Consider the following 16,480-nt stretch of genomic DNA (forward strand, 5'->3'; position numbering starts at 1 on the left):
GGCCATCCCCGGCCCCCTGTGCGGGGGGCATTAGCGGCACCACACGCTCCGCATTCTGTATGACCCCCTCAAGCCTACGCAACAGACCCTGTACTCTCTGCAAAATGTTCGGTCCCTCCTCTATCCGAGTCTGTGGCGCAGGTTTTGATGGCCTCTGTATTGCACCATCCCCCTTCTCCTCGTCAGAACTATGGGAATTGCCCTGCGCTGGCACCTCGCGCCACTTCCGCAAGGACCCAGATGAGGGTCTAACCCATTCCGACAAAGTCACAGTAGACTTAGGCTCAGCAGGCACAGGAGGCTCAATCCCAGGAGGCTCAGTCCGCTCTCCCAGCAAGGGCGCCTGATTTCCCTCACAGGGGGGTGTTTCCTCCTCTGCCACTGTCTCCAACCCCTGCAGCCTCCTAATTGCTCCCTCCGCGGGTGGCCGTTCCTCCCACTCTCTCAACTTACAGTATAAATGTCCCTTAACATTCCTGCTTGGAACCCAGTCCAAGAGGCATTCCTCTAAGCCCTTCCGAACCACCCGCCGTAATTCTTCCCAGGGAAACTTCCGAGGGGGTGCGTATCCGGCCCCGCTGGTGCCGTTTCAATAGGAAAAACCTTCGCCAACTTCCACCTTTTATTGCACAGTTGATTCCTTTTATATTAACAAGGGCAGGCGGGGTTACAGATACGTCATAGGGCTGCGACTAACCCTCCGTCTTTCCGTAACATCGCGAGATCTTCCGGACGCCGAACCCTACAATACCTTTTCAGGTTGGCCAGAAGCATTCCCAACAAGAACGGCTAAAGTTCGGGAGGTAACTAAAATACTGGTACAAGAGATAATACTACATTTTGGGGTTCCAGCAACCATATCCTATGACAGAGGACCACATTCTGTCTCAAAAATAGTACAACACATTAGCCGCCACTTGGGTATAGATTGGCAGCTTCATTCTCCATATCACCCCCAGTCGAGTGGTCAAGTGGAAAAAATGAACCACTTAATCGAACAGCAAATTGTGAAATTAGGACAAGAAGCAAATTTGACATTGCCTCAGTCTCTCCCTTTAGCCCTTCTGCATATACGAACAAGACCAAGGGCAAAAGAAGGACTAAGCCCCTTTGAAATCCTGTATGGACAACCCTATGGGATACAGAGAGGGGTGTCTGTACAAGCGGGGGATGAAATTATGACTTCTTACATGGTTGCATTAGGTAAGCAATAATATCAGGAAGCATGTGGTAGGGACTCGAGGGAGAGGTTTGGATGGCCCTGTGCATAATATACAACCAGGAGATTATGTGTATATAAAGTCTCTTACAGAAAAAACTCTGGAGCCGCAGTGGGAAGGACCATTTCAAGTACTACTTACCTCCTTTACCGCAATTAAGATCAAGGAACAGAATGCCTGGATCCATCACACTAGGGTGAAGAATGCACCCAAAGGACAATGGACTTCACAAGAAAAAGGACCTTTGAAGCTCAAATTTGTGAGACATTGATTGTTATGTTCCAGAGTTGGACCTTGTCCAAGGGGCAGGCTTGGGATCAAAATACTTATTTACAAATACTTTGAGAGGATGCTAGATAGGGAAACAATGTATTATAAGTACTAGGATTAAATATAGTAAAAGAATTTACTATTTTCTAGAAAAGGGGGGACTGAGACAAGGGGAGTAAAAAAAATCTTAGTAGACATAATAAAGGGGGGTGAAAGATGATGTTTAGTGCTTACATTGTTGAAATTAGCTGAGGTAGAGACAGTCCTTGATAAGAAGAGTTGGTCCCAAGAACCAGCCAATGAGGTAAAGACAGTCCTTGATAAGAAGCAGGAGCAGGCCCTAAGAGCCAGCTAAGACTGGTCTTGCGGCTTGGGTGAATACCAAGAAATCACTGGGCCTGCGCAAGGAAAGAGGTTACTAGCAGTGATGAAGAGGAGTCATCTATCTTCATCTCTGCGACCACCAGATGACCACCATAAAGAGGCCCAGCACAGGCGCAGTTGGGAGGAGACTATGGAAATGACCTCTCGGAGCTAATTTTAATATGAAGCAGGGATAGGTCATGCATATGTATAGGTGTATTGTGAATATGTAATACCTGACTGTATAAACTTGAGGCAAACTGCCAAATTGTGCGCGCACGACTTTGGTGGGACTACCCCCGTGCCGCCCAGCGCTGAATGAACATACCTACTTTACAATCTCACTGATTGTGGAGTCTGTTTTCCGCACATCAGTCAAGTGTTACATATACATAGAGTTTCGCAATATGCCTATACATAGGCATTACCTATCCCCGCTTCATATTAAAATCAGCTCCAGGAAGTCATTTACATAGTCTCCTCTCAACTGCGCTTGCTCAGTGCCTCCTTATGGTGGTGTCCTGGGTTCAGCTGGGATAGAGTTAATTTTTACAGGAACCTGGGAGGTGTGGGCATAGCCGGGGCAGCTGACCTGAACTATCCAAGGAGCTATTCCATACCATGTGACATCATGCTCAGTATATAAATGAGTGAGCGAGCGGCTGCGTGCTCCTTTGTTACCGGCTGGGCTGAAACCATGACAGTCCTTTTTTGACGCCCAACGTGGGGCACATGGGTTGAGATAACTACAGATCTGGCCAGAGCGTGTTGAAACAAATTTGTCAAAAGCATTTCTTAGATAAATAGATGTTAGTCACAATGTTGTTTCACTTGTTAACATGGTGGCGTTTTATAAGTTCTTATATGCTCTATGTATTGCCTGTAGTTGCGTATCTCATCTCTGGGAGAGTGATTGGGATTATCATTTTGCTGTACTGGGCAATGTCGACTTGTGAAATGATTACATCACTGGTCATGAGGTTAAGCTGGTATCTGTATGAGGCAGTGATATCATTTCCATACTTTGGGCACCTTCTGTCGGATTTTATTGGTAATTACACCCAATCCATAAGGAAATTAGGGGGGGATACTTCCCCCCGTCCGTTCACCCCCCTTTTCTCCTTCCGACTAATTACAACAGCTTTCGAGAATTTTGAATATCCTTGGGATGCGCAAGCCAGTGTGCTGTTAGTGCTATGCCTCCTGAATATGTTTCAGGTCTTCTTTAGGGCTACAAAAAGGCTCTTTAAGAGTACCACTCAGAGATCTCCCCCAAAGCTGGATACTCATGGGTGGCACGGCATGTGGGAGGATGCGGGCAGTTATCTAGAGAACTTCTCACCACCAGTGACTTGGAAGTTCACTCCCGAACAACTACAGAACCCTCATGAACTGATAGAATATTTGAAAGACAAATGCTGTGGCTATCCCAGAGACGCACAACTCACTACACTGTGCTGGGCCCTCGCCAGTATCTACCAAACACTGCTTGATACTAGGCAGCACCCTCAGGGAGAAAAGATGGAAAACAGGACAACAGGCACCGTGGCTACCCCAACCCCGACAACAGGCCCCATGGCTGCCCCTACCATGACAACAGGTACTGTGGCTGCCCCTATCCCGCTGACAGATACTGCAGCTAAACCAGAGAACCAACCTGTGCCAGTATCAGTTGCCCCTGTACAGAAAAAGAAACACACAAAGAAATCAGTTTGCTTAGTGAGAGATGAAGATGTACCAGGGTCATCGCCAGAACAGGAGGAAAAGGCAGAACCTGAAATAATCACCTGATCTCTATCCCTGAGTGAGTTGCATGACATGCAAAAAGATTTTAGCCGCCACCCAGGTGAGCACATTTTTACCTGGATGCTCCGATGCTGGGATAGCGGGGCTAGAAGTGTGGAATTAGAGGGTAAGGAAGCCAAGCAGTTGGGATCTCTGTCTAGGGAAGGGGGCATTGACAAGGCGATTGGGAGAAAAACACAAGTCCTCAGCCTCTGGAGGCGAATTCTGTTAGGTGTAAAGGAAAGATACCCCTTCAGGGACGAAGTTACATGTCACCAAGGCAAGTGGACCACCATGGAGAGAGGTATCCAGTACCTGAGAGAATTAGCCGTGCTGGAGGTGATTTACAATGATCCAGAAAATGCGCAGTCACCCACAGATCCAGATGAAGTCCAATGCACACAACCCATGTGGCGGAAGTTTCTACGAGGTGCACCACCAACCTATGCCAACTCATTGGCAGTAATGTCCTGGAGAGAAGGCTATGGACAAACGGTGGATGAATTGGCTGTCCAACTCCGGCAATACGAAGGAAGTCTCTCTTCCTCCCTACGGGCCTGTGTCTCAGCTGTAGAGGAGTTGTCCCGAGAGTTCCAGCAATTCAAAGTGGATCTGTCCTCCTCCTCACCTGTACAGGCCCGCATCGCAGTTATTGGGAGTAAGCGTTCTTCTGCCCAAGAGAGAGGAGAGAGAGAGTACACACGACGGGTTAACCTGTGATTTTACCTGCGTGACCATGGAGAGGACATGAGGAAGTGGGATGGAAAACCTACCTAAGTCCTGGATGCAGGATTTGCGAGAAAAAGCAACCAGAAAAGAGAATTCTTCTTGGAAAACTGCTGCTCCAGTTTCCCATGAGCAGTCCCCCAGACGCAGTAGATGGGCTGATCTCATTTCTGATCCTCTTGAAGGGACTTCTGATTCACGCGTGCAGAAAGTGAGTAACGGATATTCTAACCAGGATTAGAGGGGCCTGCCTCCAGCCAGGTGGAGGAGAGGGATAACCGAGTCTACTGGAGAGTGTGGTTTCGATGGCCTGGCACATCAGACCCACAGGAATATAAGGCTCTAGTGGACACTGGTGCACAATGTACCCTAATGCCATCAAGTTATAAAGGGGCAGAACCCATCTGTATCTCTGGTGTGACAGGGGGATCCCAAGAGCTAACCGTATTGGAAGCTGAAATGAGTCTAACCGGGAATGAGTGGCAGAAACACCCCATTGCGACTGGCCCAGAGGCCCCGTGCATCCTTGGTATAGATTATCTCAGGAGGGGGTATTTCAAGGACCCAAAAGGGTACCGTTGGGCCTTTGGTATAGCTGCATTGGAGATGGAGGAGATTGAACAGCTGTCTACCCTGCCGGGTCTCTCCCAAGACCCTTCGGTTGTGGGGTTGCTGAAGGTTGAAGAACAACAGGTGCCAATTGCTACCACGACGGTGCACCGGCGACAATATCGCACCAACCGAGACTCCCTGATCCCCATCCATAAGCTGATTTGCCAATTGGAGAGCCAAGGAGTGATCAGCAAGACTCACTCACCCTTTAATAGTCCCATATGGCCCGTGCAGAAATCTAATGGGGAATGGCGACTAACAGTAGATTATCGTGGGCTGAATGAAGTCACGCCACCGCTGAGCGCTGCTGTGCCAGATATGTTAGAGCTTCAATATGAACTGGAATCAAAGGCAGCTAAGTGGTATGCCACAATTGACATTGCTAATGCATTTTTCTCCATTCCTTTGGCAGCGGAGTGCAGGCCTCAGTTTGCCTTCGCTTGCAGGGGCGTCCAGTACACCTGGAATCGACTGCCCCAGGGGTGGAAACACAGCCCCACCATTTGTCATGGACTGATCCAGGCTGCACTAGAAAAAGGTGAAGCTCCAGAGCACCTGCAATATATTGATGACATCATCGTATGGGGCAACATGGCAGAAGAAGTTTTTGAGAAAGGGAAGAAAATAATCCAAATCCTTTTGAAGGCTGGTTTTGCCATAAAAGAAAGCAAAGTCAAGGGAACTGGGCAGGAAATCCAGTTCTTAGGAGTAAAGTGGCAAGACGGGCGTCGTCAGATCCCTGCGGACGTCATCAACAAAATAGCAGCTATGTCCTCACCGACTAATAAAAAGGAAACACAGGCTTTCTTAGGTGTCGTGGGGTTTTGGAGAATGCATATTCCAAATTACAGTCAAATTGTAAGCCCTCTCTACCAAGTTACTCGGAAGAAGAACGATTTTAAATGGGGGCCTGAGCAACGACAATCCTTTGAATAAATTAAGGGGGAGATTGTTCATGCAGTAGCTCTTGGGCCAGTCCGGACAGGACAAGATATTAAAAATATGCTCTACAGTGCGGCTGGGGAGAATGGCCCTACCTGGAGCCTTTGGCAGAAAGCACCTGGGGAGACCCGTGGCCAACCTCTGGGGTTTTGGAGTCGGGGATATCGAGGATGCGAGGCTCGCTATACTCCAACTGAAAAAGAGATCTTGGCAGCATATGAAGGAATTCGAGGCACCTGAGAAGTGGTTGGTACTGAAACACAGCTCTTCTTAGCACCCCAACTGCCAGTGCTGGGCTGGATGTTCAAAGGGAAAGTTTCCTCTACACATCATGCGACTGACGCCACGTGGAGTAAGTGGATCGCACTGATCACACAACGGGCTCGCATAGGAAACCCCAGTCGCCCAGGAATGTTAGAAGTGATCACGGACTGGCCAGAAGGCAAAGATTTTGGAATGTCGCCAGAGGAGGAGGTGACACGGGCTGAAGAAGCCCCGCTGTATAATAAACTGCCAGAAAATGAGAGGCAATATGCCCTGTTCACTGATGGGTCCTGTCGCATTGTGGGAAAACATCGAAGGTGGAAGGCTGCTGTATGGAGTCCTACACGACTAGTCACAGAAACTGCTGAAGGAGAAGGTGAATTGAGTCTGTTTGCAGAGGTGAAAGCCATCCAGGTAGCGTTAGACATTGCTGAAAGAGAAAAGTGGCCAGTGCTGTATCTCTATACTGACTCATGGATGGTGGCAAATGCCCTATGGGGGTGGCTACAGCAATGGAAGAAGGGCAACTGGCAGCGCAGAGGTAAACCCCTTTGGGCTGCCGCACTGTGGCAAGATATTGCTGTTCGGATAGAGAAGCTAGTGGTAAAAGTACGTCACGTAGATGCTCATGTGCCCAAGAGTTGGGCCACTGAAGAACACTGAAACAACCAGCAGGCGGATCAGGCTGCCAAGATTGAATTGGCTCAGGTGGACCTGCACTGGCAACATAAGCGTGAGCTATTTATGGCTCAGTGGGCCCACGATACCTCAGGCCATCAGGGAAGAGATGCAACATATAGATGGGCTCGAGATTGAGGGGTGGACTTGACCATGGACACTATCGCACAGGTCATCCATGAATGTGAAACATGTGCTGCAATTAAGCAAGCCAAGCGGCAAAAACCCCTGTCGCATGGAGGGCGATGGCTGAAATATAAACAGTGGGAGGCCTGGCAGATTGACTATATCACACTCCCACGAACACGCCAAGGCAAGTGCCATGTGCTTACAATAGTGGAAGCAACCACTGGATGGCTGGAAACATACCCTGTGTCCCATGCCACTGCCCAGAACACTATCCTGTGCCTTGAAGAGAAAATTTTATGGCAACACGGCACCCCAGAAAGAATCGAGTCAGACAACGGGACTCACTTCCGAAACAACCTCGTAGACACCTGGGCCAAAGAACATGGCATTGAATGGGTATATCACATCCCTTATCAAGCACTGGCCTCCGGAAAAAACGAACGGTACAATGGACTGCTGGAAACTACATTGAGAGCGATGGGGGGTGGAACTTTCAAGCATTGGGATACACATTTAACAAAAGCCACCTGGTTAGTTAATACTAGAGGATCTGACAATCGGGCTGGCCCCGCCCAACCAAGAGTTCCACATACTGTAGAAGGGGATAAAGTCCCTGTAGTGCGCATGAGGAGTATGTTAGGAAAGACAGTCTGTGTTAGTCCTGTCTCAAGCAGAGGCAAACTCATTCAAGGGGTTGTTTTTGCTCAAGGACCTGGGTACACCTGGTGGGTGATGCAGAAGGATGGGGAAGTTCGATGTTTACCTCAGTGAGATTTGATTTTGGGAGAGAATAGCCACAGAATTGAACTGTATGATATTTAACTGCTAAATAAACTGCCAATGCATGTCATTGTATCTATAGTATCTATATGCCATATCAAGGGTATTATTGTGAGAATTATCCAAATGAATGCAGGATGGACTTTTGAAACTGAGCCAAGTACAACAGTGATAGCACTTGAACTGGCACCCAGCAATTTCCTCAAGATCAACATCTTCGACCAAGGGCATGAGTTGCAACAACTGTACTAGCCACAAGTTCCAGAGACAACATACAATGACCCAACATCTCACACCATCTCTCTCTTATCCTGAAGAACTGTTACAACAGATAGAGCCCCCAAATCGATGGACACATGTTGGGAATTGGCTTGATGAAAAAGGACATGGGTCTATAGAAAAGTTGTGCGAGCAGATTTCTGTGTGAAAGAATGTCAGTTTGAGCAGCAAGATTAGGCCTTGACTGAAAATAGCTGGCTTTACTGATAGCAGGAGAAAAACAGCAGCTGGCCTTGCCGTTATCAGGAGAAAAATAAAAACTGTGTGACCTTGGCATAACTTCATAAGTAACTTTTGAAGAAGTTCCCATGACAAAGTTACGGAACACGCATAGTTGCAAATCACAAGTGGGTGTGTTTTAGTAATGAATAAACATTAGCAATGTACCAATCATATTAGGACTAGTAGGCATAATTATCGCAAACTGTATAAATATGAGCTATCCGTGCAAATAAAGTTGAATCACTTCTATCACTCATATTGGGTCGACTTATGTGCATTCCTCCGCCGCTCCAACAAATGGCGCCCGAACGGGGACCGAAGAAAGGGGAATTGGAGCGACGGACACTGAGAAGCACTGGTAGCAGAGACCGGGGGGCAAAAGATTAACTGAACAGTGATCGTCTTGGTTGGTGTGTTAACTCTCGTGCCTGGACCGTCCAAAAGGGGTTCGCCGTCAGTGAGGGCTACTGGAAAAAGGCTGCAAAGACTTTTTAACCGAGGTGCCTTAATCAAGGAAGCACCAAGGAGTATCAAGGAGAATAGAGAAGCCGGCCGGCAATGGATCAAGAGGTAGCCCTAAAATTATTACAGTGCTTTTTAGAAAAGCGGGGGGTACATTGCGTTAAGCAAGTTTCGGGATTAGTTGCTTTAGGTCGTGTTAAGGGATGCTTTAAGAATCTGGATTTATTATTTGAGGAGAGTGAAAGGCATAGATTAGGAGACGTATTATGGGATATGGTAATTGACAATGATAAATCAGCTAAAAAACTAATGAAGCAAGGACAGAAACCTTTCAATTAGTGTGGGTACAGCTTTTGAGCTTAGTACCTGGAATGCTATCGGAACCTCCCTATGGGATGAAATTAGTGACGGGTCTAAAGAAGTTAAAGGTCTTGCAACTTTATGGAAATTGATTAAGACAACTCTGCAAGAAATGAAAGCAGATCGTAAAGCATCTGCGTCTGCTTTTGCTGCTCTCTCTCTCCAACCGCAAGCGAAAGGGAAAAGCGGGGAGGAAAACATAATGCAGTGAGAGAAACTTTTTGGAGCTTGTTCGCCTGCTCTTGTGCCCTTGACTTCTGCTCCACTCCCTGGGACTGCTGATATTAATCAGCCATCCGACAGTTCCCAAGCCTCCCTATCCGTATGATTAAAGGAAACCCTACAGAATCAGGGAGTGAGTAAAAATCTGCCTACGAAAAAACAGCCCCCAGATACCACCATTCAACATGAACAAATTATACCTAGCATATACCCTGATTCAAATAATGCAAACAAGGATTTGGCTACTCTAATAATAGAACAAAAAGAGACAATGTTAGAATTGTTAAAGAAAATGCGAAAAAGAGACGGGGAAACCAACCGCACCCGCGATAGACGCGGAGCTGCTTGTAATAGCCACTTGTAATAGACAATGCAGAAGAAAGGCAGAGACATTGGAGGGGAGTAATAAAAGATGCCATTATAGAAGGGACTATGCTCCAAGCATTCCCAGTTATTGCATCAAATGGACAGAAAAAATGGGAGGTGTTTGACTGGAAGGTCATTGAGAAATTAAGGAATGCTGTGAGTCAGTACGGAATCAAATCTGCGTTAACTCACCAAATACTGCAATTCATTTTTTCTGCTGATACGCTGATACCTCAAGATATTAAACAGCTAGCACAGTTGATTTTGACACCCGCCCAAATGTTAGTGTTTTTCCAGCAGTGGGAGACGTTCTGTGATAGGGAAGAAGCAACATCACGACAACAAACAGATCCCCTATGGGGAGTAACCGCGCAGATGCTGATGGGTACCGGACCCTTCGCATCAGGGAACGCTCAGTTACAATGTATCACTGAGGTTCATCATCTATCACAGACCTTGGCGTATCAAGCTTTTCTTACCATACCAGACAATATGTACAGCCATGCTTTTACCCAGGTGAAACAGGAGAATACAATTTATGACCACCCTGACATGAACGAGGGCATGAAAGAAAACATGTTAAAAATACTTGCTTTTGAAAATGCTACTGAAAAGACACTCAAAGCATTGTGTAATTTGCCGAAAAATGCAGACGTCGTTGATATGATAGAATACATGGATCGATCAGTGGACTCACAGAAAGTAGCCTATGCTGCCACAGCTCTCCAAGGAGCTACAAAGAAACACAAGGCCGGTAAGACACCCTTGGTCAAGTGTTCTAACTGTGGCAAACATGGACACATTAGGAGCAAATGTACAGGTACTGTTAACAGTAAGTGCTGCAAGAAGTGTAAGAAGGATAACCATACCACCAAGAATACAGGTAGAAGGGAATCTTTACACCGACCGCGAAGGCCCCTCGCGCAACGACACAAATGCAAGGGGCTTGAGCTGCCAGCCCTCAGGCAGCCTCGCAACCACCAGATCCGCTACTGCAGGAAGCTCCGGAGTGGATGTGGAAACCACAGTCAACATAAAGGGACCATTGGGGTTTGGACTTAGTGCATTTTTAATGGGGCCATCTTCAACAGCTCTAGAAGGAATTCTGGTGCTCCCAGGGCTTATTGATGCAGATTATTGTGGGACTGTGAAAATTATGATTCATGTTTTAATCCCTCCTGTTTCTATTCCTAAAGGTACCAGAATAGCACAATTAGTTCCATTCAGGTCGTGTGTTCCGAACCCAGGTGAAGTACAACGTGGAGATGGTGGATTCGGCTCCACAGGGAAACCGCAGGTATACTTTGCCATGGACACAACAAGAGGTAAACCAGAAAAGGTAGTGCAATTGGAAGGGCCTGATGGAGTTATTGTCAAGAAACCGATGACAATCAATACAGGAGCTGATGTTACGATTATTTCACGATGCATTTGGCCTCCATCATGGCCATTGATCAATCCAAATTTTGGTATTGCAAGTACAGGGGTCACACAGGCCACCTTAGGAAGTCAGCTACTGATTACATTCGTGTTCCCTGATGGTGAACACATTACGACGTGTCTGTATGTCATGACTACCCCAACTGAATTGTTTGGTCTCATAGGCCGTGATTTATTGAGCCAAATGAAGGCAATGTTAGTAACGCATCCTTTTTAGGAGCGGTCACTGAGGGGCAGCCAATTCTGAAAATTAACTGGAAAACAGATGAGCCTGTTTGGATTGATCAGTAGCTGCTAAATTCTGAAAGGTTGCTAAAAATACAAGAGTTAGTTGAGGACCAATTGAGAGCGGGACATGTTGTTCCTTCTACTAGTCCATGGAATATATCAATATTTACCATTCCCAAGAAAAGTGGGAAATGGAGACTGTTACATGATCTCAGAGCTGTGAATGCAGTGATGCACAGTATGGGAGCCCTGCAGCCAGGTTTGCCATCTCCAGTTATGCTTCCAGAAGAATGGGATTTGTTAATTATAGATCTCAATCATATGCGTTCTTGCACCAACCCGCTAGGATGTTAACAAAGCAATTTGACTTGCCACTTACTGATGCCCAAGGTATCGTTAAAGCATCCACTGATTGTTAAAAGGAAGGGCTGGGCTTGGGCTGTGTGGTTAACCCACGAGGTCTTTTGCCATTGCAGTTGTGGCAAATGGATGTCACCCATGTCATGTGGTTTGGTGCAAAGCGTTCTGTGCATGTGTGTATTGATACCTATCCTGCTGCCATGTGGGCCACGGCACGAACTGGAGGAAAAGCCTTACATATTGAATGACATCTTCACGCTTCTTTTGCAGTGCTGGGGGTGCCTAAAGAAATTAACATGGACAACGGCCCAGCGTATGGTTCTACACGATTTGATCTATTTTGTAACTCGTGGGGAATTCACCATGGTACCGGTATTCCACATCTTCCTACAGGACAGGCTATTGTCGAATGGGCCAACCACACCCTAAAGAACATGCTGCAAAACCAAAAAGGGGGAACTCAGGCCTTACTCCCAGAGGAACGATTGGCCAAAGCCTTATTTGTGCTAAATTATCTTAGATTGACAGGTGATCACAAAGACACACCGATGGTAGTGCATCATGTTCTTTTACAGGCAGAAAGGACGCAACAAAGTACGGGAATCATGGTAATGTATAAGGACCCAGAATCCGGGAAATGGTGTGGATCAGCAGAAGTAAAACTTACTGGGAGATCCTGGCTAAGTCGGTCAAGCCATGGCTTCGCACTGATGCTGGACCCGGAATTGTCCCAATGGCAACTGGCACGGCACCGGCGGGTGCTGAAGCCACTGATCCGACAGATTCTAACTAATAGAGTATTACTAGTGGACACTGAGTCCTTCAGACAGGTTTTTATAACAGCGTGCCTTATTGTATATAGAACTTGCTTTAGGTAAAAAGTGTGTTAAGCATAATTTGATTAAACATAGTGTGATTACGGGAAGACAGTGTGGGGTAAATGTAAAAGTTAGTTAAAGCCAAAATTAGGGGTAAGGTCTATTTCCATTAATAACCTGGGAACGAGGTTGATTGTGTTCCCACAGATACAGGCCCGCGACGGACTCCTGTTCGATTTGCACGACCAACATCATCTGGAGCATCATAGATGATGTGGCAATATGAATACTACCTCAGCCGAAAACTAATGTATAGGTCACCTTGGCTAACATAACAGGTCAATATTCTCTGTGCATCGCAACTGTATCATAAAGCCCATGAACCAATAGACAAGATGGCTATGACTCATGCAGCACGCGTGGCCAGCGAGCACATGCGTCGTAGATTGCAACCGAGGCGGACTTTTGGCACCCGCTGGCCATGTGTGCTAAAACCCGTTCCTCTGCAAATGTATAAATACCGGGATTTTCCAAAGAGCATCAGGCTGGTATACGGTAAGGCCATTGTTGCCTCTGTGGGGACGCCCACGGAAAGCTGGCACCTACCGATTGCTGGGCTGAGTTCGTGGAGCAAGATGGCACAAGAATGTATGGATGGTTCATTTTCCTCATAGTCCTCATGGTCTGGGTATTTTCTATTGTTGTCACGAGGGCACGGGTGTAAAGATGTTGATGGGATGTGTTGCTTTAATTTAAGTGATCATTATCAATCTGTTCACAAACAGATAAATTGGCTGAAAAAACATACACAAAAAGTCCAGCAAGAAACTAATTGGTTTGATGGGGTGTTACAGTCAATATTCGGCGGGATAACACCATGGCTAATGTCATTGATTAAGGATGCCTTACGATGGTTAGGTATATTGATATTAATCTGGGTAATAGTCAGGATTGCGTATGAGTAGATGATGAGAGGAGTCTCAAGGCTGACACACCAAGCTCTACTCGCACAAAAAGAAAAAGGGGGAATTGTTGGGAATTGGCTTGATGAAAAAGGACATGGGTCTATAGAGAAGTTTTGCGAGCAGAGTTGTGTGTGAAAGAATGTCAGTTTGAGCAGCAAGATTAGGCCTTGGGCGAAAATAGCTGGCTTTACTGATAGCAGGATGTCATGGTTTAACTCCAGCCAGCAACTAAGTACCATGCAGCCGCTCACTCACTTCCCCCATCCAGTGGGATGGGGGAGGAAATCGGGAAAAAAAAGGTAAAACTTCTGGGTTGAGATAAGAACGGTTTAATAGAACAGAAAAGAAGAAACTATAATGATAATGATAACACTAATAAAATGACAACAGTAGTAATAAAAGGATTGGAATGTACAAATGATGCACAGGGCAATAGCTCACCACCCGCCGACCGACACCCCGCCAGTCCCCGAGCAGCGATTCCCTGCCCCCCCCACTTCCCAGTTCCTAAACTAGATGGGACATCACATGGTATGGAATACACCATTGGCCAGTTTGGGTCAGGTGCCTTGGTTGTGTCCTGTGCCAACTTCTTGTGCCCTGGCTGGCCATGAGAAGCTGAAAAATCCTTGACTATAGTCTAAACAATACTGAGCAGCAACTGAAAACATCAGTGTTATCAACATTCTTCGCATGCTGAACTCAAAACATAGCACTGTACCAGCTACTAGGAAGACAGTTAGCTCTATCCCAGCTGAAACCAGAACACAGGAGAAAAACAGCAGCTGGTCTTGCCATTATCAGGAGAAAAATAAAAACAGTGTGACCTTGGCATAACTTCATAAGTAACTTTTGAAGAAGTTCCCATGAGAAAGTTACGGAACACGCATAGTTGCAAACCACAAGTGGGTGTGTTTTAGTAATGAATAAACATTAGCAATGTACCAATCATATTAGGACTAGTAGGCATAATTATCGCAAACTGTATAAATATGAGCTATCCGTGCAAATAAAGTTGAATCACTTCTATCACTCATATTGGGTCGACTTATGTGCATTCCTCCACCGCTCCAACAGACACATTATAGGGATAGCCCATAGGCTAAAGGAACACCATGTGTGTGTGTATGTGTGAGGTCGGGGGGGGGAGTCCATATACTTATATATAAGACAAGGAAAGTAGTAGTGGTTGATTGGGAAAAAATGTAAGATCTGGGCATGATGTAGATGTTATAGAATAAGGGGTGGATAATGTCCTGCGTTCAGCTGGGATAGAGTTAATTTTTACAGGAACCTGGGAGGTGGGGGCATAGCCGGGGCAGCTGACCTGAACTAGCCAAGGAGCTATTCCATACCATGTGACATCATGCTCCGTATATAAATGAGTGAGCAAGCGGCTGCGTGGTCCTTTGTTACCGGGTGGGCTGAAACCACGACAGGTGGTTGTCTGGTGGTCGTGAAGATGAAGGCTGTATGTCTTCTTTGCGGTGAACTCTTAACCTTCTGTCCCTGTGCAGACTCAGTCGCTCCTCGGCATTTGTCCAAATCACAAGGCCCGTCTTGGCTGTTTCTTGGGGTCAACTGCTGCTTCTTATCAGGGACTATCTCTTGTCCCAGCCAGCTTCAACAATGGAAATGTTAAACATCACTTCTCATCCCCTTGGGCCATGTCTACCTCTATTGAAACTTCTTTAACTTCATTATAAGCTAGGTAATTATTAAACAATTCCTATCTACATTCATATATCTACTATATCTACTAAGGTTCCTTTGGTTCCCCTTCTCAGAGCTCACAAACTCTCCAGTTTGCAAAGTTTGGAGGACCGTCACCAAAAGCTGGCAACGGGACCTGGTCTGAAACCCTTCGCTCCTTGTGGCTCAACCCTCACCCGTTGACAAATGCCAGGACATTTGAAGTGAATATTTCACTGAACTCGAGGGGAATTTTCAACAGGTATACTTCTGTTTATATCTTTGTGTCTGTGTGCGTGCATGTGTGAATTGACCTAGGTATCTGATAGCAAGTATAGTATAAATATTGCCATTTTGAATCTATAATTGTCACTGTTGTGATTATAGTAAATTCTATTTAATAATTTTGTAAATGTTAAATTAGTCAATGATTAAGTGCTGCTAAATCTTGTGATCCACCTTAAACTGTGAATGAACCTCAGACTGCTGCTATACACATATAATCCCTTAAGACATAGACCGTTGACCAAGTCTGGGACTAGGAGTGGATCTAGCTGCCCCTAGGCTCTTCTCTGCCAAGGTTTCTAGAAAGCTAGGGGGTCCACTCTGAACCTCGTGACTCAATAGGAGGGCTGTCCTTATTTCCTGAATTGATATATATGGTTAGCATGTGTTATACAGTTTACTGAGGTTGTTTCATGCCAATTCTTGTTGTGAGAAGCCACGCCACCTACTGTTACGCCTTCCAAGTTCAGGCTGCTTCTGCCATGAATAAAATGTTTAACTGATCGTTTGGTGTTGTTTCACCTTAATGTAGCCTGAGGGAATTCCAGACTCACCACGACCCCTCCCTGGTCTGTCCAGTACAGGTTGTGACACCTTGCCATCGAACTTTGTGAAGTCGTGCTTTTATAAACTCTTATTAGATCACTTCTGCTAATACCCTTGACGGTGATTCTTTAAGTGGCTCAAACCACTCATTCACGACAGGCAGTCTGTGTAGCCAACCATCTCAGTGTCCTGTGTATATCTATGTGTCTGTGCATATGTCTCTGGGATAAATATTCAGCTTTGCTACAGGTTGAAACTGAAAATGGGAAAGTGGCAGCCACATCCCTCAGCCTGGGGCAGAGACCTCTGGGTCCCTAGGCACACTGAGCTGGGCTCCAGCTGTTGGGCAGGAGGAAGTTCTGGGCCCAGAGCTGCTGCAGGTGGTGGCTACTCCTAACATACCTTAACATGATATACACAAAATATTCTCAGCAAAGTATTTTTCAGTCCTGGGATTAAGATATTC

At 46.2% G+C, this 16,480-nt stretch overlaps 1 long non-coding RNA gene across 1 annotated transcript in view; it reads left to right on the forward strand.

Annotated features, from left to right (window-relative positions):
• The first annotated feature begins 8,676 nt into the window (after nt 1–8,676).
• Nucleotides 8,677–16,480, forward strand: part of LOC126035516 (uncharacterized) — a 119,417-nt gene continuing 111,613 nt past the window's right edge. The window contains exons 1-2 of the long non-coding RNA XR_007504958.1: nt 8,677–8,840; nt 10,877–11,005. This is a non-coding gene — a long non-coding RNA (uncharacterized LOC126035516). The remainder of the gene's footprint in view (nt 8,841–10,876; nt 11,006–16,480) is intronic.

This window comes from Accipiter gentilis, chromosome W (genome assembly GCF_929443795.1).
Source record: "Accipiter gentilis chromosome W, bAccGen1.1, whole genome shotgun sequence".
Lineage (NCBI taxonomy): Eukaryota > Metazoa > Chordata > Aves > Accipitriformes > Accipitridae > Astur > Astur gentilis.